The 22449-nt window shown below is 47.5% G+C and overlaps 1 long non-coding RNA gene across 1 annotated transcript; it reads left to right on the top strand.

The window, feature by feature from the left end:
• Positions 1–39: 39 nt before the first annotated feature.
• Positions 40–22262, top strand: LOC144767030 (uncharacterized). The gene is made up of 2 exons (XR_013598032.1): positions 40–291; positions 21852–22262. It is a non-coding gene; the product is annotated as an uncharacterized LOC144767030 (long non-coding RNA).
• Positions 22263–22449: the final 187 nt, after the last annotated feature.

A 22449-nucleotide genomic window follows, 5' to 3' on the forward strand; every position in this document is an offset into this window, starting at 1 on the left:
CACCACCACTACGCTAGGTGGTGGTGCGTGCGTGCACAGTGACGGTGGCACTTTAACTGCCTCCTGCGCGAGTGCGCGCAGCGCTTTGCATTTTTATGTCGGGCCCTGCTCAGTGCGGTCTACTCTGCGGGGCCGGCGATGGGGCCCCCTGAGCGCGAGGCCCTGGGCAGCTGCCCATACCGCCCATGCCTAGGACCGGCCCTGCCCCTAAAGGTTCAAAGAGTGAATCGCACCCGTCACTATTGGCCTAAACGGAGGATTGGTGCCATGTTCGTGGATTTTCTGCAACATGTAAATATGTGGCTGTTTCGGGTTTTGTTGCAACAAGTATGTTTTGGTTTTAATTGAGATCCAATCCATGTTTTGGGCTTTATCCAGAATACTCTTCAAAACTTGATTGATTTCCATGGTAGGGTCGTGATCCAATTTAAGGTAGGTTTTTTCATCAGAGAGGTGATCAAGTACTTTTTGATGGTAATAAGAAGCATCCATCATCACTAGTGCCCTTCCTTTGTCGGCCGGTTGGAATGTTAGTGAATCGGTATTGTCTAAGTCTCGAAGAATGTTTTTGTCCTTGATGGATAAATTATGTTTTTTTTGTTGGTGATATTCAAGTTTACTCAAATCTTGTTTGACTGCAGATTCAAAACAATCAAGTATCTTGTGAGATACAGGTGCGGTAAAGGTGCTTTTGGGCTTGAATTCTAAAAATTCCTGTTCTTCCTTGTTAGTTGACTCTTATCTGGATTGTCCCTCTCTATTGCAATATGTTCTCCCTCTTTTGCTCCCTTATTGTATTATGTTCTGTTCTCGTTTGTTCTTCTCTGTAACTGTTGTGAAGCACTCCTATACCCTCTGGTCAGGCTAGCGCTATACAAAACTTCGTAAATAAAAATTAAATGGTACCACATTGTCAAAAAAATACCCTTAATCTGAGCTTACGCATGAAACGGTATATTGAGATTTCAGTTTCATGAAAATTGGTGTTATACGTAGGAACAAAGGTGGTGCCTTTGTACTGAGAGACTGGGAGGAAATATTGATAATTATTGTCTCTGTGATTTCTCCTTGCTTTTTTCTATTTCCTCACCTGATTTTAACGTGCTTGTGCTTGTTTTGCCCTAGGTTAAGTCCGGTGGTACTGGATGTGGTGGTCCTTTGGACAAAAAAGAAGGATCACTAATTGAGCTTAAAGTGGAGACCTCTTGCGTAGTGCTGGTACTGGCCACATCGCTGCTTGCTGTGACAGTTTGCAAAGGAGGCCTTGTTATTTGTGTTTCACTATCAGAGACAACGCTTTCCTCAGATGACGCGTTCGGATTCTTATGGGTCTGCGTTAGGCATACATTACTGCCCACATGTAGACTTCGTTCAAACGATAGTCAATCGTGTCTCTTTTGAATTTGCAGAGTTTCCGTTACTGCAACTCCTTTCCATAATTGTCAAGTTAAGTGTTCAGCTGTTCAAGTGTGTTTGCCCAATCCTCAGATTCAATAGGTCTTGATAGCTCTTGTTTGGTGTTAAAGATTTCTTCCTCCAGATCCTTAATTGTTTTAGAAAGTTCTTCAACTATCAACAAGATTAGAGCTAAGGAGCATTTTTGTTTAATACCGCCTACCATCGGTCCATGAATGCTTTATTATATTGAAACCGGAAGAGCATGGGTTTTATTGTTAGACGTAGCCCAAGGGGTATTCTTTTAAGCTTGTGGTATTGAATTAGGGTTGATGCGTGAAACCTTTCATTTAATTCTCTTCAACAGATGAATTCAAGATGTTTCAATTGTTGTGTGATGTTTCCTTCCTGTGTGTCAAATGTTTTGGTAGCGGAGATTAACGCATACATTTCTGTAGCTTCTTCTGCTGTATATACTTTCGTTTCGGCACGGTTTTCAGTGGTACTAGCAATACTCTCAAAAGATGCCATTTTAAATGTGGGTGGGTGCAACCCCTAGGGGCTGGCAATTAAAAGATTTGCTCCAAAAAAAAAAGTATGCGGTGCACACCTGATTTTGAAATTTGAACCAATGTTAGAAGAACGCTTAAACAAATGTTTGTTATTCTAAGAGTGTTTTTTTGTGTGATACACAGTGTTTGTGGGCTGCCAATCCCATGTGTGCATAAATCCAAAAATGTCAAGCGAGCTCTCACTTGAATACCTTTGTGCACTATAGTATAAGAGTTTCAAAACACGTTAACAATTCATAATTAGAAACAAAGCAACAGGGGAATGGGGTTTAAGCACAATTGCACCTATCCTAAGTGTCGCCTTGTGTAATCCAATAGGTGCCGCGGACCGGAGACTCAAAATCTCCTAAATCTCCTAGGGACAGAAACTGTCCTTACTTTCGAATTTGACACAAATTGGTCTAGCACACTAATTTTGTCACAATTATTCAACAATAACCATAATTATTATGTACAAATATAAACCATTCATAGCAGAATCAGTAGTGTTGTTTGAAGTTCATTCTTTATTTATTCTTCAGTAAGACCCTGTAGCCATAGCCAACGCGTTTTGTCCTTCATGGACTTCAGGGCAGAAAAAGAGCTCTTGTTATAGCATCATCATATGGCAATATCAGTGCATCTTCTATCCGATTCAGCTTGATCATAAGTATCTTGACAGTATTCTTTCCTTTTCCATTACGGAGGACGCCACGCGATGGAGCCGGCTGAAACCCACTTTTAATGCACTATTAAATGCAAAAATACCAACCAGGAGTGATTTAACATCGTGAGAGCATTTCATCATCTGCTTTGTGAAAATAAAAATAAAAGGAAAGAATACTGTTGGAGCTTTCATTTGTGCTGCTGGAGGGAGACTGACCTCTTTGGACCTTGCGGTTTCCCTGTGTGTCCCTGCTGCTGTTGGAGATTTTGCGGGACTGTTCGCCAGAGACTGCTTGGCGGACGAGGCGGTGGGGGACTGCGAGGACCAGCATTCCTTGCTGCTGACTCCAGCTGGTCCTCTTCCCCTAATCAGCCCCGCCCTTTGCTCACAGCTTTTAACACCCCGCGGCCCCCGCTTCGCGGGAGCCGCTCGCTGTTGGAGCTTCCCTTTGTGCTGCTGGAGGGAGACTGACCTCTTTGGACCTTGCTGTTTCCCTGTGGGTCCCTGCTGCTGTTGGAGATTTTGCGGGACTGTTCGCCAGAGACTGCTTGGCGGACGAGGCTGTGGGGGACTGCGAGGACCAGCATTCCTTGCTGCTGACTCCAGCTGGTCCTCTTCCCCTAATCAGCCCCGCCCTTTGCTCACAGCATTTAACACCTCGAGGCCCCCGCTTCGCGGGAGCCGCTCGCTGTTGGAGCTTCCCTTTGTGCTGCTGGAGGGAGACTGACCTCTTTGGACCTTGCCGTTTCCCTGTGGGTCCCTGCTGCTGTTGGAGATTTTGCGGGACTGTTCGCCAGAGACTGCTTGGCGGACGAGGCTGTGGGGGACTGCGAGGACAGCATTCCTTGCTGCTGACTCCAGCTGGTCCTCTTCCCCTAATCAGCCCTCTTCTCTATTTTAGTGGGCCCTTGATACGCAGCGCGGGACGCGCGCGGGCGTGCGCCGGGCTAAGCCCGGGCAAGGGGCGGGCCGTCTGAGGCCGTCCGAGGACGATTGAGGCCGGGCTGGGCCCCCCCCCTAACCCCTAATTTCTGATCTGAGCTGAGTATAATCATTATTCTTAAGGCTTTATTGTCCTAATTTGTTGCTGTCTGTTCCTAAGTTTGAGTCATTAGCTATAATGGCACTACTTTCTGGGAAAGACAGAACTGTACTAGTTTCAACCAAGGGCGGGGTGGTATCAGGGACTTTAGATTATTTTTTCAAACGGGCAACTGGTATATTAGAAAAAGAAATTGCCTTTGCTGAGAAGCGCTTATCCGTGGATCTTTTAACGGATAAACGCTCGTCCTTAGGACGCATTGGGTCAGTAGTATCCCCCGTTTCTTCTAGCCACGAGTCCCTCTAGCCAAAAAAATAAATAAATAAATAAATGAATAAAGAATGAACTTAAAACAACACTACTGATTCTGCTATGAATGATTTATATTTGTACATAATAATTATGGTTATTGTTGAATAATTGTGACAAAATTAGTGTGCTGGACCAATTTGTGTCAAAAACATTAACAATTTATATATATTTCTATAAGACTATTCCTGCGTTAGTCATTGTTTAAACAGAACAAAGTCAACACAAGATTGTTATCAAATGAATTGTTGTTTGTTATTACACAATTTAAATTCCAAATACAAGATTAGAATATCCTTTATATACATCATGCATTGATATAATGAACATTATCTCAATGAGCTAACATTTTAACTGAGCAGTTCAGTTTATACCGAGCGCAATGTATTGCATTCCAGGGTGGCCCAATGCATTTCGGGACACCACGTCCCTTCTTGGGGGGCCACTAAAATAAAGAGAAAACACAAAAATCTATAAATGTTCACCTTATATGCAGAACTGTAATATACATTCTAAATCCAAATGTACATTGCTACCAAGTATTTAGACAGCACGGTCAGGGATAACATAACCCCTCATTTAGAATAGTAAGAAGCCGGTGAATAAGTGAAGAAATGAAAAGGCTGTGCTGAACCCCCAAAATTCAACATGGAAATTAACTAATTACCTATGATGAGGAACATCAATAGAATGCTAGACGGAAGATGCGCATGTACCGCCCAGCTGACAAATGCAAAAATAAGAAATAAGTACATAGTGGTCAACAGGGAAGTGCCTCAAAAGCAGGGCAAAAAATGTAAGGAAAGTTAAATAGAGGTCTCTTGAACTGAAAAAAGGTAAGAGACACAATAATGAAATACATATATGGAGTTGCCAGGCGCGAGCCCACAAAGTAACAAACACATTGGTAAACCACGTACCTGGTATGGACTAATACAAATCACCAAAGTTTTACTGATAGTCTACAGAAAATAAAAAAATACTGTGTCACTAGCTAGAAAACAAGTGAACCGGACAGAGACAATAAACCTGAAAATGAAGCCTCAATCTTACCGGGGACCGCTGAACACCGTAGCTGTATTCCCGAGTTTAACGACATAAGCAACGCGGAACCATGAAAAAGAGTGCCTGCCGCGGTCACATGACTGTCTACAACAAAAGCGAAAACGGACTAAAATACACAATGAGAAGGTGCCGCTGTAGAGAAATACAAACGCCAGTGTAAGATACAAATAGAGATAAACAAAAAGCGGGTATCCTATAAGCTGAAAGTGACATATGTCCAAGTAAGCAAAAATGCAAAAAATATCAAATGACACGAAATGAGACCAGAAGAGAGCTCCGATTGTAAAAACAGATGTTAAAAAGCCATCTACAGAGGGAGGGCGGTTTGTGGGTGGGAGGCCAGCACTCCAACTCCCACCAGGCCCCCTTGTCCCACAGCTCATCAGGATGGGACACTCCCCACACTCACAACCATGTGGCAGCCATTGCATTGCTCATCTTCAAATAACAGGTAGATATCCATCTTAATAGGGAGGGGTCTTTTTGGGTGGGAGGCCAGTACTTCAACTCCCATCAGCCCCCATGGCCCAACTCTGAGCAGGATGGAGCACTCCTCCCCACCCAGAAGCATGTGGCAGACATTTAACCTCACCAACCAAATTTTCAGGTAGGTAGCCATCTTTACAGGAAGGGGGGTTTGTGGTTAGGAAGCCCGCACTACAACTCCTACCGGGCACCCTTTTCCCACCCCTGAGCAGGATGGAGCACTCCATCCCACCCACAACAATGTGGCAGACATTGTACCTCACCAACTAAACATACAAGTAGGTAGCCATCTTCACAGGGAGGGGGGTTTGTGGTTAGGAAGCTTGCACCACAACTCCCACCAGGCACCCTTGTCACAAAGCATACCAGGATGGAGCACCCAACTCACCCCACCAAGAAGCATGTGGCAGCCATTACATTGCCCTCATCAAACTTACAGGTAGGTAGCCATCTTAACTTGGAGGGGGGTTTGTGGGTGGGAGGCCTGCACTACAACTGCCACCAAGCACCCTTGTCCCACCCATGATCAGGATGGAGCACTCCACCCCACCCACAATCATGTGGCAGACATTGTACCTCACCAACCAAACTTAGAGGTAGGTAGCCATCTTCACAGGGAGGGGTGTTTGTGGGTGGGAGGCCAGCACTTCAACTCCCACCAGGCCCCGTGTCCCACAGCTCAGCACGATGGAACACTCCCCCCAGCCAGAAGCATGTGACAGCCATTGTATTTCAACAACCAATTACAGGTAGGTACCATCTTCACAGGGAGGGGTGTTTTTGGGTGGGAGGCCAGCACTTCAACATGCCCTCTTGTCCCACAGCTCAGCAGGATGGAGCACTCCACTGCACACCCACAAAGATGTGCCAGAAATTCCCCCCAAATGTGCCACAGAACAGATAAGTGAACAGTGCATGCACCCCGCCATTTCTCTCGAAAAGCATGGAGCCATATGACCACACTGTAGGAGAGTATTATTATTTTTATTTATTTATTTTTGAAGTTTGCAAAGCGTGCGGCTACCCCCAACGGGGGTGTCCCGGCGCTGCGGACAACCGTCAACCAGAGGGGTACAGCGAGGTCTAGATAGTAGAGAACAACCAGGTTTTAAGTCTGCTCCGGAACAGTGATTCTGATGTAGTACGCCTAAGGTCTAGGGGGAGGTGATTCCAGAATTTTGCAGTGACCACAGCAAAAGCACGGCCCCCCGTTCTAGAGCGACAAAAGCGAGGGGCGCACAAAAGGCGGAGATGATTAGATCTAAGGGCACGGACCGACTGGACAGGTTTAAGCCTGTGTCTCAAATAAGCAGGACCTTGAACATTAAGGGCCCTAAAAGCAATGACCAGAGCTTTAAATTGTATGCGATGAATCACAGGCAACCAGTGCAACTTAGCCAAATACGGTGTGATGGAATGGTGATACGGGATGTTACAGATCAGCCTAGCCGTGGCATTCTGCACAATCTGCAGCTGTTTGATCAAGTAGGCCGGGGCTCCTACATACAAGCTGTTCGCATAATCCAGATGGGAGGTAATTAATGCTTGAACCACAGTCCTCCGTGAGTCAAGCGGAAGGAAAGGAAAGATTTTTATGATCATTAAGCATGGGCGGATTTTGCGGATCCACGATTCACGAATTTGCGGATTCACGGATCGTGGATCCGCAAAATCCGCGGATTTAGCGGATCGGCGGATTTGGGGGCGTGGCTTCCATGCCAGGAGTGGACCATCGTGCCAGATTGAACCCTGCCCTTCGTATTTATTCAAGAAGACGCCACCGTTTTGTGCCATACCTCTACTCAACTGGAGTACTTTCTACTGGATGATCAGTAAGTGCTACCTCGTTGGGTAAATGTATAGTGCTTTTACTACACTACAGCTGCTTAAAGTGGCAGAGAGTTGTCTACAGCGGCCAGGTGTGTGGTACTATGCAATCGCGCCGAAGGGCGCAGGGGTCCCTTGAGTGATCTGCCCATCATAGTGGGTAAATGGCGGGAAGACGGTGCACACCGCGAGTGTGTGGGCGGGGCCAAACGGACGGCGCTTCCATGCGAGTGCACATGGCTCTTGTGTGTATACAAGGTCAGAGACTGATCAGAGCAGCAGATGTAGAGACAGAAGCCCCTGGCCACATAACAGCACGGGGATTGCGCTCGTGAAGGTCAAAGATGCAAAGGCCTTTGTCCAACGTCACAGCTGATTTTCGACGGTATATTTGGGAAGAAGGCACACCTGCCCAGCCTCCACAACGGTATAATTCCATTCCTGGTCTGTAGTAATTAATTTACGATGGCGCCGGCAAGCTGCCAGCGCCATCCTAAGATAGTTACAAAATTAGCTTCAACAGGAAGCTCTAATAGATTAAATAAAGCAGGCGCTCGATGACCTGCTTTATCTTATCTATTAGAGCTTCCTGTTGAAGCTAATTTAGTAGCTATCTTAGGATGGCGCTGGCAGCTTGCCGGCGCCATCGTAAATTAGTTACAACAGACCAGGAATGGTTGAACTTTTGCCCCCGGAATCCGCCGCTCGCGGATTGCGAATTTTCGGCAAATTCGCGAGAGTTCGCGGATCGCGAATTTACCGAAAATTCGCAAAATCCGCGATCGGAGCGGATTTAGCGCTCATGCTTAATGATCATGCGAAGTTTACCGAAACATGCTGCTGAAACTTTGTTAATTTGGCTCTTACAAGAAAAGACATTATCAAATTGAAAACCCAAGTTACGTGCGGTTTGGACTGGAACTGGGGGAGGATTTAATTCTACAGGCCACCACAATTTGACCGGGGGAGGAGATTTTTGATTAAAAAACTAGACCTCCGTCTTATCCGTATTAAGTTTCAGGTTATTGGTGGTCATCCAGGAGGAGATGTTAATCAGGCAACATCGAAAATTGGACAAGTTGCGGTCAGAGTGGTCTCTAAATGAAAACACAAGCTGAGTGTTGTCAGCGTAAGAGATCACTCTGACCCCCCAGGATTCCACCACTTCCGCCAAGGGAGCCAAATAGACATTAAAAAATAAGGGGCTGAGAGCGGAGCCCTGCGGAACGCCACATAGCAAAGGTTTCTCAACAGAAACATAGGGTCGAAGAAACTTAGAGGTAGGTAGCCATCTTCACAGGGAGGGGTGTTTGTGGGTGGGAGGCCAGCACTTCAACTCCCACCAGGCCCCGTGTCCCACAGCTCAGCAAGATGGAACACTCCCCCCAGCCAGAAGCATGTGACAGCCATTGTATTTCAACAACCAAACTTACAGGTATGTACCATCTTCACAGGAAGGGGTGTTTGTGGGTGGGAGGCCAGCACTTCAACTCCCAACATGCCCTCTTGTCCCGCAGCTCAGCAGGATGGAGCACTCCACTGCACACCCACAAAGATGTGTCAGAAATTCCCCCCAAATGTGCCACAGAAAAGATAAGTGAACAGTGCATGCACCCCGCCATTTCTCTCGAAAAGCATGGAGCCATATGACCACACTGTAGGAGAGTATTATTATTTTTATTTATTTATTTATTTATTTTTGAAGTTTGCAAAGCGTGCGGCTGCCCCCAACGGGGGTGTCCTGGTGCTGCGGACAACCGTCCACCAGAGGGGTACAGCGAGGTCTAGATAGTAGAGAACAACCAGGCTTTAAGTCTGCTCCGGAACAGTGATCCTGATGTAGTAAGCCTAAGGTCTAGGGGGAGGCGATTCCAGAATATTGCAGTGACCACAGCAAAAGCACCCCACCAAGAAGCATGTGGCAGCCATTACATTGCCCTCATCAAACTTACAGGTAGGTAGCCATCTTAACTTGGAGGGGGGTTTGTGGGTGGGAGGCCTGCACTACAACTGCCACCAAGCACCCTTGTCCCACCCATGATCAGGATGGAGCACTCCACCACACCCACAATCATGGGGCAGACATTGTACCTCACCAACCAAACTTAGAGGTAGGTAGCCATCTTCACAGGGAGGGGTGTTTGTGGGTGGGAGGCCAGCACTTCAACTCCCACCAGGCCCCGTGTCCCACAGCTCAGCACGATGGAACACTCCCCCCAGCCAGAAGCATGTGACAGCCATTGTATTTCAACAACCAAACTTACAGGTAGGTAGCCATCTTCACAGGGAGGGGTGTTTGTGGGTGGGAGGCCAGCACTTCAACTCCCAACATGCCCTCTTGTCCCACAGCTCAGCAGGATGGAGCACTCCACTGCACACCCACAAAGATGTGCCAGAAATTCCCCCCAAATGTGCCACAGAACAGATAAGTGAACAGTGCATGCACCCCGCCATTTCTCTCAAAGCATGGAGCCATATGACCACACTGTAGGAGAGTATTATTATTTTTATTTATTTATTTTTGAAGTTTGCAAAGCGTGCGGCTACCCCCAGTGGGGGTGTCCCGGCGCTGCGGACAACCGTCAACCAGAGGGGTACAGCGAGGTCTAGATAGTAGAGAACAACCAGGTTTTAAGTCTGCTCCGGAACAGTGATTCTGATGTAGTACGCCTAAGGTCTAGGGGGAGGTGATTCCAGAATTTTGCAGTGACCACAGCAAAAGCACGGCCCTCCGTTCTAGAGCGACAAAAGCGAGGGGCGCACAAAAGGCGGAGATGATTAGATCTAAGGGCACGGACCGACTGGACAGGTTTAAGCCTGTGTCTCAAATAAGCAGGACCTTGAACATTAAGGGCCCTAAAAGCAATGACCAGAGCTTTAAATTGTATGAGATGAATCACAGGCAACCAGTGTAGCTTAGCCAAATACGGTGTGATGGAATGGCGATACGGGATGTTACAGATCAGCCTAGCCGCGGCATTCTACACAATCTGCAGCTGTTTGATCAAGTAGGCCGGGGCTCCTACATACAAGCTGTTCGCATAATCCAGATGGGAGGTAATTAATGCTTGAACCACAGTCCTCCGTGAGTCAAGCGGAAGGAAAGGAAAGATTTTTATGATCATGCGAAGTTTACCGAAACATGCTGCTGAAACTTTGTTAATTTGGCTCTTACAGGACAAGACATTATCAAATTGAAAACCCAAGTTGCATGCGGTTTGGACTGGAACTGGGGGAGGATTTAATTCTACAGGCCACCACAATTTGACCGGGGGAGGAGATTTTTGATTAAAAAACGAGACCTCCGTCTTATCCGTATTAAGTTTCAGGTTATTGGTGGAGACCCTGATTTGCACCGGTGTAGCAAAGTCAGCGCAAATGCCTCTGTTAAAGGTTTAAATAAAACAAAAGTCTCCTCATGGGTGGTATTAAGATCAGACAATACAGAAACCCTATTCTGGTGAAATGTATCCATGATATTGATGATTTTCTCGTAGAAGAAATCCGAGAGACCATTGCAAAGGGACTGACTAGGGACAATAGGACATGCCAAGGCTGGGGGGTTTGAGAATTCTTTATTAATGTTAAATAGGTTCTTAGATGAATTTTCAGCAGCCTTGATTTGCTCTACAAAATGATCCTTCATAGTAATGCGTTTAAGTTTATGGAAATGCTTGAGGGCAGTTCTAAAGATGGTTTTGGCTGCCGGATCATATGACCGTCGCCAAATGTGTTCTAATTTCTTGCACCTACTTCTCTCCTCCCGCAGTTCCGGTGAGAACCATGGGGCCAAGGGCTTAGATCTTAACGAGGTGAGAGGTAGCATAGGGGCAATTAGATCGATCGAGGATGCGAGACAAGAGTTAAATTTGGATACGTTTGGAAGGCTGTCCTATCAAGTTAGAGAAGATGGGATCAAGATGGGATCAAGGGCATTACAGGTGACCTTGTGCCATTTTCTCCCAAGGCCCCTGGTTTTAGATGGAGCTCTCGGCGGCAGTGGCATGGTCAACTCAAAAGGAATTAGATAATGATTTGACCAAGAGAGGGGTAAAGACGGTAATATAGTAAGGCCAGGAAAGTTCGAAAAGATGAGATCAAGAGTATGGCCAGCTAAATGTGTGGGTCCCCGTACCAACTGGGTAAAGTTAAGGCAGAACATTGTATCTAGAAAATTGCTAGCTCGTGGACATGTGCTCTCATCTACGTGAAGATTAAAATCACCTAATACTGTAAAGTGGGGGTGCTTTAGCGATAGATCCTCAATCGTAGCCAAGAAAGCATCAAGTGAAGATGGCACAACCCCATGGGGATTGTAAACCAAGACACCCGAGAAGATGGCTGTGGAGGCATCTAGGATGGAAAAATACAACGCTTCAATAAGACCTATATTAGCGACTTTCCTAGAGGTGATGTTTAAATGGGATTGTAGAATAACGGCAATTCCTCCACCCATTTTTGTACCCTCACGGTTTATGCCCACTAGACGATAGCCAGGGGGGATGGCCAGGTTAATATTAGGATTGAAAAATCCTTAATCCATGTCTCTGTGAGAAACAGCAAATTCCAGGCATTAGTGGAAAGCAATAACCAAATATTACCTGAGTGGCAAGGGAGAGAGCGACAATTAAGCAGACCTGCCGTAAAAGTCCCAGCGTGACTAGGCAGCGAAGGGACATTAACCAATGCATTGGTACATTTTCTAGGGGCTGTCAAAGTAAAAGCGCTGCATTTACATTTGATAAGGGGCAAATTGGGTTCCGCGAAATTACAACGTACCATAGGAGTGGAGGCCCAGATATTCAACTTCAGCAGTTGCGACCTAGACCAGTGGCTCCGAGGGACAGAAAAGCAACCGGCAGCATAACTGGCATAGGTGCAGGACTGGCGCGGACGGGCGGACAACACGCTTGCCTTAGGCGCGCCTTCGGCGCACCAGCGGCGCGTCCGCTGCCCGTCGTGAAGTTCATGTTCTTAAATGCACTAGCCCGCTAACCCTAGACTCCACCCTTGTACCCGGAAGTGGGGAAAAAACAGAGAGAACGCCCACACTACCCTCCACAACAATCAGGCAATGCCTGCGGTGGACCGGGGTAGGGGGAAAAGAGAGGGAGCAACAGGTGAGGCAAAGGTACATTTCAGTAAATAATGTGCAAGTGCTCAATACATTAAAATCACAAACATAAAATCGTTTGGATTTAAAAGCAAGCCCTGAGTAGGGTCTGCTTCCTATGGTCACCCCCACTTTTTGCTTTTGCTTTACTGGTTTTCGACTTAGATGTGGCTGTGGGCCTGCTAATCAGACCCACAGCCCAGATGCACTCTCTCTAAATTCACACCATGTACTTTAGGTACATCCACAATTGGGAATTGGTTCACCTTATCAGCCCCTGTAGAAGTGTACCCTAGGTACTCAGGGCATAGGTGTAGCCAAGGCCTACCAGGGGCTGCAGCATGTATTATCCCAGCCTGTCTGCAGCTTGCGGAACCATGTCCTTATAGCTGTTCTATGATATCACCTTACCATATACTCTTTTTTTTTTTATTTAAATTTTTATTGAAACAAACAATCATACAAAAGAAGAACAAGACTCACAAGGCAAAAGTTCATTGATATACGATCATGGGTCCATGCAGGCAAAGCTCCAGTGTTAGATACATATAGTGCAAATGATGAGCATGGGGTTAAAGGGGTGGTCAAGGAGACAAGCAAAGAGTTATTGGCAATATGGAAAAGCTGAATGCCAATTAGGGGGACGTGGAAACATCAGGGTTTACATCATGTGGGGGGGGGGTACATATATTCCCACGATAAGCGTTCCATTGGGACCAGATCCTACCCCATTTCCTGGGCCGGCCCCGGGAAAGGTACACCGTCTTTTCCCGAAACATGCACCAGTCCATGTTCTCCTTCCATTTAGATACAGTGGGAGGCCTATGCGATCCCCAAAGCTGAGCAATGTCCCTTTTTGCAACCATATTTCCAAGGGTCGCCCATGTAATCTGTGCTGTGCTGTAATCGTTAGGCTCCCAGACATTCAACAGACAACGCCTGGCCTCGGGCAATAGCGACACACCCGTGACATTCTCCATCACAACATGTATTCGGGACCAAAATTCAACCACCTCCGGGCATTCCCACAATATATGGAGGAAGGTGCCAGACATTCCACATCCACGCTTACACAGCCCATCCAAAGAGTAGCCCATCCGTACCAGACACGGCCCAGTAACATACACTCGATGGAGTACCTTAAGCTGAACGAACCTCAGGCGAGCGGGAATAGCAACTTCCTTGGGCGAGGACAAAGCAGATTGCCAGTCCTCATCATCCAGTTCCAGTCCGTCAGCACTCCACGAGGCCCTAAGGCGCACCAGCAAGTCAGCCCTATTGTTAATAAGTTTCTTGTAAATCAAGGAGATCGTGCTGTCGGGTACATGACCATCCAGAATGCGATCCTCCAGAGGGGAGGATTCAGGAATCTCATCACCCGCAGCAAACACGGACAACAGAGCGTGATGGACCTGGGCATACCTGAAGAATTCCATATCACGAAGGTCATAGTCCACTTTCAACACGTCAAATGACTTGACGGCACCCTTCGACCACAGATCACCCACTCTACTTATACCAATCATGTCCCATTTATCAAAGCCTTTCGTTCTCCACAGATGTCCCAAGCATTCGGAATCATACAAAGGGGTAGCCCGAGTAAATCTGCCACGCCAACCCAATGCCGCATTCGCATCATGCCACACCCTCACAGCAATTTTAGTGGGACCAGTCAGTGTTCCATGGAGTCCCTCGGAGTACAACGCTCTGTTAAAGGTCCCCCCTGGCAAAAGAAATTTATCCATAGAAAAAGCCGGTGCAAGGACCGGGGCGTAGGTTGCGTGGTTAATAGCACTCAGCTGAGACGCCCAGTAATAACACCTGATGTCTGGGAGGGCGATACCGCCATCATACCACGGAAGCGTGAGTTTGGAAAGAGCGATACGGGCACGCCCATCCCAGACCAGTTGTCTCTGTAGGCTCTCCACTTCACGAAAATAGCCCGAGGCAATCGGGTCAAAGGAATTCAGAAGTGCGTATAAAAATCGAGGCAGCGACATCATCTTAAAAAGCGCCGCTCTACCGAGGGGCGATAAGGGCAACCTACGCCAGCGCGCAACATCCAGCTTGAGCCGTTGAAGGGGGGGTAGCAGGTTACGCTCATACCGCATAGAAGGGCCCAAAGAAACGTAAATCCCCAAGTACTTAAACCCGGTCTCAGTCACTTGAATCGGAAATCTACGAGGCAGTGGAGGGAATTCTCCAGCCAAAACGTAGATGCAGGATTTAGCCCAATTAATAACGAGACCCGAGTTCTTCCCAAAGGAGGTAAGAACAGCGAAGAGCACATTCAGGGACTTCTGAGGAGAGGTGAGATAAAGGAGGATGTCATCCGCATGAAGCGAGACTCGATCCTCAAAGTCGGGAGTCCACCGGATACCTCGCATGGAAGGCTCCCAACTGAGCCACTCCGCCAGAGGCTCCAGGGCAAGAGCGAAGAGCAATGGAGACAGCGGACAGCCCTGCGGGGTACCATTCCCAAGCGTAAAAACGCAAGACACCTTCCCATTGACTACCACCTGAGCCAGGGGCATCTCGTAAAGGAGTTTCACCCAAGCGATGAACACCGGCCCAAACCCGAACTTCGAGAGGGCCGCCCAAAGGTAAGGCCACTCGATGGTGTCGCAGGCCATGGTAGCGTCAAGGGAAGCCAAAATGGCCGGTTCAGTGAGCGTCTCAGCTCTAGCGAGAACACCATGGAGTCTGCGAAGATTCAGAGCGGTATTGCGATGCGGGATAAAACCGGACTGATCTGGATGGATCAAGTCCCCGACCACAGTGACCAAGCGATTAGCCAATAATTTAGCCAAGATTTTGGGTTCGGCATTGAGTAAAGAGATAGGTCTGAACGAAGTACAATGATCCCGTGGCTTACCCTCCTTATGGATAACTACAATGGTAGCGAGTCGTTGGTCTGCGGGGAGGGAGCCAGACTCCAAGGCCTTGAGGAACATGTCCTTCAAGTAGGGCGCCAGTTTGTCGGGTCGCAGCTTGTACAGTTCAATGGGCAAACCATTGGGGCCCACCGCCTTACCGGAGCGGAGGGAACGTATAGCAACAGCAACCTCATCGACCATAAGAGGAGCATCCATGAGGTGCCTGTCTGTGTTAGAAAGGCTAGGCAGAGCGATATCTCACAGCAACAAACGAGAGTCCTCCTCATCCCTACCAAAAACCGAGGTGTACACAGTCCTAAAGTGGTCCACGAAACACTGAACGATCCCAATTGGATCCACAACACATTCTCCATCAGGCCGTTCAATCACGGGGACAACACGATTCACTCTCTCTTTCTTGTCCAACCATGCTAGCAATTTACCCGCCTTGTCTCCCACATCATACAACCTGCCCTGCTGCTCCCTGTACATCATTCTCGCAGCATCAGTCACAAGAGCCCTGTAATCAGCTTGTTTCAAGGCAAGGGAATGCAACTTCGTACTGGAGACGCCTTTCTCGAGATCGTCTTCAAGCACAGTTATCTCAGACTCCAATCGCACAACCTCCATGTTGGAAGCCCTCTTAGCAGCGGCAATCAGGGAAAGGGACTGCCCACGCACAACAGTCTTAAAAGCCTCCCACAACGAAACAGCAGAAGAAACAGACCTCACATTTACGTCAAAATAATTGTCAATAGCTTTCACAAGCTCGGAGCGGGGTTTAGGGTTCCGGAAATACCAGGGGTTGATAGGGGCGACCCTACCCTCACTGCCCGCCCCGAACTCATAACGAAGCCATAAGGGGGAATGATCGGAAATACCCCTAGGGAGATGATGAATCTCTCTGATGGAGGAGGACTTGACCGCTGGTATTAAAAAGCAATCCAGTCTTGAAAGACTACCATGTGCCCCAGAGTGGAAAGTGTACTGTAGTTGTGTGGGGTGCAGTAATCTCCAGCCGTCTACCAGCCCAAAGGTTTCAAGCAGATCATTCAGCCACATGTGGGCCCTGGGCAAATCCCTGGGAGGATAACGATCAGAAGTGCCAGAGATAACCGAATTAAAATCCCCATCCAGGATCAGAAGGCCCTCAGGAAGTTCCAAAATGACCCTGCTGAGATCAGCGTAGGTCGAGGTCTGTAGACCCGGGGGGACATACACAGAGAGAATAGATAATGTCTTTCCCTCCCATCTACCAGTGAGCGCCGCGTAGCGCCCCCTGTCATCAATCCTCACGTCATCAACTTCGAGAGTGAGAGAGGACCGGATAAGAATACCAGCCCCCCTGGAACCAGAAGTAAACCCAGAGTGGGCCACCAGTCGGTATCCGCGCCTATTCAAGGCCTGACATGCATTACCTATTAAATGCGTCTCTTGCAGAAGGACTATATCGGGCGTATGACGCCTAAGGAAGCGCAACACGATCCCTCGCTTTATCCTGTCACCCAGGCCATTGACATTCCAGGATAGCAGTCTCAACTCGCCACCCCCCATCCCCAGGAGATATACAAAGCAGAACCCACACAAAACCCAACGATCAGAGACAAGAAAGAAAACAATACGATGCCTTGTGTACAGAAGAAAACAAATACACACCCCCCGCCCTCCCCCAACTTGATCCCGTTACAACACCCCCCACCCTGCACCCCTTCGTACGACTCATAAGCCACCCCAACTTGCAGTGTGCCTTTCGCCCCATTATCAAACTAAGCTACGCAAAGAACCCAGGAGGAGGAAGAGTCCCCAGTCACCCCCCGCCACCCCCAGGCCAATCTAGACTGAAAAAACAGAAAGATCAAAGTCCAGACTCAGCTGAAGAGCGGCAAAAGTTCAGACACCAGAATCCACGACACAGCTTTCACTCTGGCGCACCGCCGACGGCACCTCAGGGGTGCCCAGTACGTTCGTCTCTTACCATATACTCTTAAGTGCATTATAATCCTTGCGGTTGAATGCTAACTTTGATTTGGCTTTATCTAAACATGTCGTGTAAGGTGTCATACGCTTTGGAATACTACCCCCTCGCCAATTCTGGCGATGGGGGTAGCATTCCACCCTTCTAGAGGGAGAAGACATGTAGTTGCTGACTATCCCGATTAAAGTTAACCAGAGCCCCAGCGTCACAAAATGGACGCTGCTGCCACAGACACAAGTCTGACCTCCTGCTGCTGGGAGTCCTTCCAGTCACGGAGGTTTGGACAATAGGTTTCCTGCCTGGAGAGGTGCGAGCACCACCCCAGACAGGACTTTGTGTATTGAGACAGGGAGGGCTGAATAGAATGAGACACTGCCTGGGGCACACTAGGTGCCCCATGCATAGTCCAGTTCAAACCACTCCAGCCCCAGCTCTGGTGCGAAACTGGACAAAGGAAAAGGGGTGTAACCACCCCCCTTCCTGGTCCCACCCATAGGAGGGACCTAGACAGTAAACCAGCCCCCTTTAGTTGTATAAAAGTAGGAGCTGACCCAGGAGACTTTAGATTAATCCTGGAATTGACTTGAAACGAAACCCTGGACCCTTCGACATTCACCTGAGCTGAAGACTGTAGAATCTCCCTTGTGGCCAAGGAGTGACCACCCTGGGCAACCAGGCACCATCCAGCAACTCGACGGCTTGCTTTGTCCCCGTTCCCGCCAGAACCCGAGCACAGAGCCTGACAAGACCTCGACTCCCAGGCCTCTCTGACCCCTCTGCATGACTCCAGCACAGCTAATCCCCGTGGAAGGCGTCGGAACCCATGGACCAAGGCAACTTGGAAAGTCTTCAACTTGCTAACAGCGCAGCTCCTCAGACATCCTCGCAGTTGTGCCTTGGGGACTGAGACACCCCAACACCGAGCTCCACCTGCACCGAAGACCAGCCCTCCACGAGATCTGCATGGGGCCCTTCTGCTTGTGTTCTGCTCGACGCGTTGTCCCGGTTGCTGGCCAGTTGACTAGTAGCCCTGTGACGACGATCCTTTTGAAAATCCATCACTGGTCTGGTTGCTCCAGACTGGCACTTGCTTCCCTGAAAAGGTGAAGTACCTCAGACCCTCCTGGTCTGCACCAGAAGCTCTTTGTGTATCCTGCGTGGGTTGCCTTTGCTTAGGCTTGTTGGCTCGATCTTGAAGTCAACCCCTCCATCTGCGAGAACCTTCGTGGGACAGCTCCTTTCCAGCACCTGGTCATCCTCGACGCCTCCTGGTCCACGTGGCTGCAACGACAAGCTTCACAACAGCACCTGATTGCTCCTCGACGACATCTGGTTCCTTCCTGGTTCCACCCGGTCACTGGCTAGTGACCTAGACTCTGTCCCCTCTGCTTTCAGGTCCTCTTCATCCTCGATCCACCCTTGGATCCACCCGGACATCTTCCTCCTGGTCGCCTGCAGCATCTTCTTCCAAGGCTCCATAGGAATCAACGAGAAAACCCGACACACTTTGACACCTATGCACCCGCAGCCCGTGGGTGAGGTAACGCGAGTACTTCGGTGCTCCTGTAGGGATTGACTATCCTAGTGTCTAGTTTAGTTAGTTGTACATTCCTAGTTAGACCGTAAGTGTCCTAAATCTTCAATTACTTTCCTTATAAGTTCTCATTGACTTTCAATTGACTCTCGTGTGAGTGTACTGACACTGCACGTGCCGCCTGTAGGCCTCCTACTCCTAACCTAAGGGTCAGATAGTGTAGCCCCAGCGATTCTCTAGGCCCTAGGCCTTTCCTTTTCCCAAGTTGTGGTTCTTATACCACTTACTTAGTATATGGTTTTCAGACTAACCATGTTGTACTGGAAGGTTGTCCTGGCGGGAGGAGGTGCAATCTATGCCGTCTTTGTGGATCTCAAGTCGGCTTTCGACCTTGTGCCCAGGGAGAACATGTGGGATGCTTTTAGATCTATGGGCCTGCCGCCAGAACTCCTGGACATGGTGGTTAGGCTACAAGAGGATAATTTTGCCAGGGTGAGATGGGGAAAACAAGGGCAGGTGACGGACAGCTTTCCAGTAACACGCGGCGTCCGTCAGGGGTGTGTGTTGGCCCCTACCCTTTTCCTTTTGTGTATTAATCAGGTAGTTAAGTTTTTTCGCTGACACCCCGACAGATGCCCCAACCCTGGGCGGGACAGAGTATCCGATGTTAATTTTTGCGGACGATACCTTGCTTCTCTCGAAAACTCGGAGGGGGCTACAGTTAGCACTCAACAGATTTGATGAGTTATGCAGGGTAAACGATCTGCAAATTAATATTGGTAAGACTAAATTTATGGTCTTCAGCAAAAACCGCCCCATTAAAAGTTCGGTTAGTTTAAATGGTGCCTGTATCGAACAAGTGGAGGTAATGACTTATTTGGGCGTGACATTAGACTACCGCCTTTGCTGGAAACCCCAGGTTGAGGCATTATATCTTAAATTTGCACGCCTCACGGGTTGTTTAATCCAGGAACACAAGAAGTCCTTCACCAAACCTATTGCCCCAGTACTCAAGATCTACGAAGCAAAAATAAATGCAGCCACTCTGTATGGTGCCGACCTTTGGGGTTTTAAAGATCTAACCCCTTTGGTCAAAGCCCAAAACAAATTCTTGCGGAATTTGATAGGTCTTCCTCAATCCACACCTATCAAACCTCTGTTGTTAGATTTGGGCTGTAAGCCCATCAATGAGTTGGCTCGGTATCGTTTGGTGGCGCTGTGGCGACGGATCTGGACTTCTTCAGAACTCAGCCTCTTTGCCAATGAACTAGCCGAGGTAAAATCATTATGGGGCGCATCAAATATTGCATGGCTGAGGGAAGTGAAATTGGTGTTGGAAGAGATGGGTCTAAACCAGCTTTGGGTCTCCCCGGGGACTACCACATTACCCTCTAAACAGGACTTTAAAGATCTGTATTGGGCTTCAGTCAAACACTCAGCTGTTGCTCAGTCAGATGCTACTAGTCTAACAGGTCTTTTCTGGCCCATAAAGTGACCCCTTCCCTAGAGATCTACCGGGACGTGATCACTAAGACTCTCGACCGGAAATTATACCACCAGTTCCGAGTTGGGTCTCTACCTATTAACTCTTTTACAAAAAAGTGGTCTGCTAATTCAAATGATACTTGCCCCTTCTGTTCAGACTATTTGGAGAATGTGGGCCATTTCCTTTTCGCCTGCCCTGCATATCATGCCCCAAGATTGAAATGGATTAGGCCTATTTGCTGTAGGTTAGAAATCAAAGGGAGCACTGAAGCCATGAAGATATTTCGCACCAATACTTCTGAGTTGGTAGTGGTTGGTGTTGCAAAATTCCTTGGGTGGGCATGGGTTATTCGTACCAGGAATCCAAACGTATTTTAATATGGAAAAGATTTATGTGGTATTATATTTACAAAGTCTTATTATACTGTTTAATATATCTTTTAGAGATGATTGTAATGATGGTTTTTATCAAATTTTCTTCTTTCCATGTCCCTGATATTTCTGTCTTTTATGATTTTATTATCGAAATAAAGACTTATGAACTGAACTGATATGGTTTTACGCACCCCTAGGGTCTAACTGTAAATTGTGCTATTTAAAGTATTTCTAAGAGTAACTTGTTATGTGCTTTTGCCTCTGACCTCATAAAGAGTTCAGAGGAGTGTGTTAGTAAATAAATGCCTATATATTTTATATATATCCTGTGTGGTGTCCTTTCATTTGGTATTCAAGGGGTTACATATGGTAAAACAGCTGGCTTTACACGCCCTCAAGAGTCTTTTAGCCTAAGACTGTTCTGTCCACGCTACCACTAGGATAGCTGGTCTATAAGGTTGACTTACAACCATCACCATAAGGGTTGTTTGGACTGGTGCAAGGTGTTCACTAGAATAGTGAACATAATATACCAGGCCACCTTCTCGGACACACAAGCCCTTACATCCCCCCAAACTTGGCATAGATCCAATTGCCACTTACAGTGTGCAGATAGCTAAGCGTATGTAACTGTCACAGAAAGCAAAGTGTGACTTACCAAATAACATGTTGAAGAAATTCCGGGCACAATCATGCACATCACTGAATGATATCTGTAAGTGCCATGGGGGCAGATCATCAAGGCCCATATGAAAACAAAACAAGCATGGTCAGTAGTAAAAAGAAAGCAAAGCACATGACAAGACAAAGGTATGCATGAGATTACAATGGCTAGTTCATGCTCAGATGTAACGTCTTCCATGCAGAGTAATCAACAAAGATGCTTCACATAAAGTTGTGCTGCTAGTCGTTAGATGACAACATGTCCTTGTAATCACAAAATCTGCATGTGGTGCATGGCATCTATTGATTTATTACACCATGGACAAGTAATGTATGTACCTCCACATCATGTCATGATGCTCAGTACTGTGCAGACATACAACGTGATATCAATGTAAACTGTGTGGTGTACAACATGTAACAACAAAACATCTAACACCAAGATTGAGGGGTGCACTTCAATGACCATTTTACCATCTGTTCCACAGGTGAAAAAGAACTGACAGCTGCAGATGACCACACCAACCTGCAGAGCCAGTCTCTCACCACTCCGGAACATGGACTCTCAGATGCATACTCCCTAGATTTCTGGGAAGCGGAGCCAGAAGCCGGCCCATCAGGCATGCCAGGGCGTAACAGGTCCCAGGAATACACTGTTCCTACCGCCACCACCTCAGCAACAACAACTTCACTGAAACCTGCTGTAGCATCCTGTGCGACCTCCACCACCACCAAAAAAGTCAAAAGTCAAAAAGATTGTTTATTTAGACCATTTGTCTTAAAAAAAAGAGCGAACATCCAAGCATTATACATATCAACAGTTTTAAAAAATCAGCTCCAATTAAAAACTTTATCAAACAAATAAAATACTACAACTATATTGTTGGACTTGGACCTTTTGGCAGATTCACAACTAAACTTTTTGCCTTTTAATGTGACCTAATATTACTTGTTTTGGCCTCTGCGCTCTTTAGCACTGTGGCCTAGTGTAAAGTGCGTGCGCACTCTGAGTGCGTGTGATGAAATTGGCCTGCCCTCCCAAAGGAATGCATGGGGGATATGTGTGCCCATGATAATTCCTGGTAT

This window comes from Lissotriton helveticus, chromosome 7 (assembly GCF_964261635.1).
Source record: "Lissotriton helveticus chromosome 7, aLisHel1.1, whole genome shotgun sequence".
NCBI classification, from domain to species: domain Eukaryota; kingdom Metazoa; phylum Chordata; class Amphibia; order Caudata; family Salamandridae; genus Lissotriton; species Lissotriton helveticus.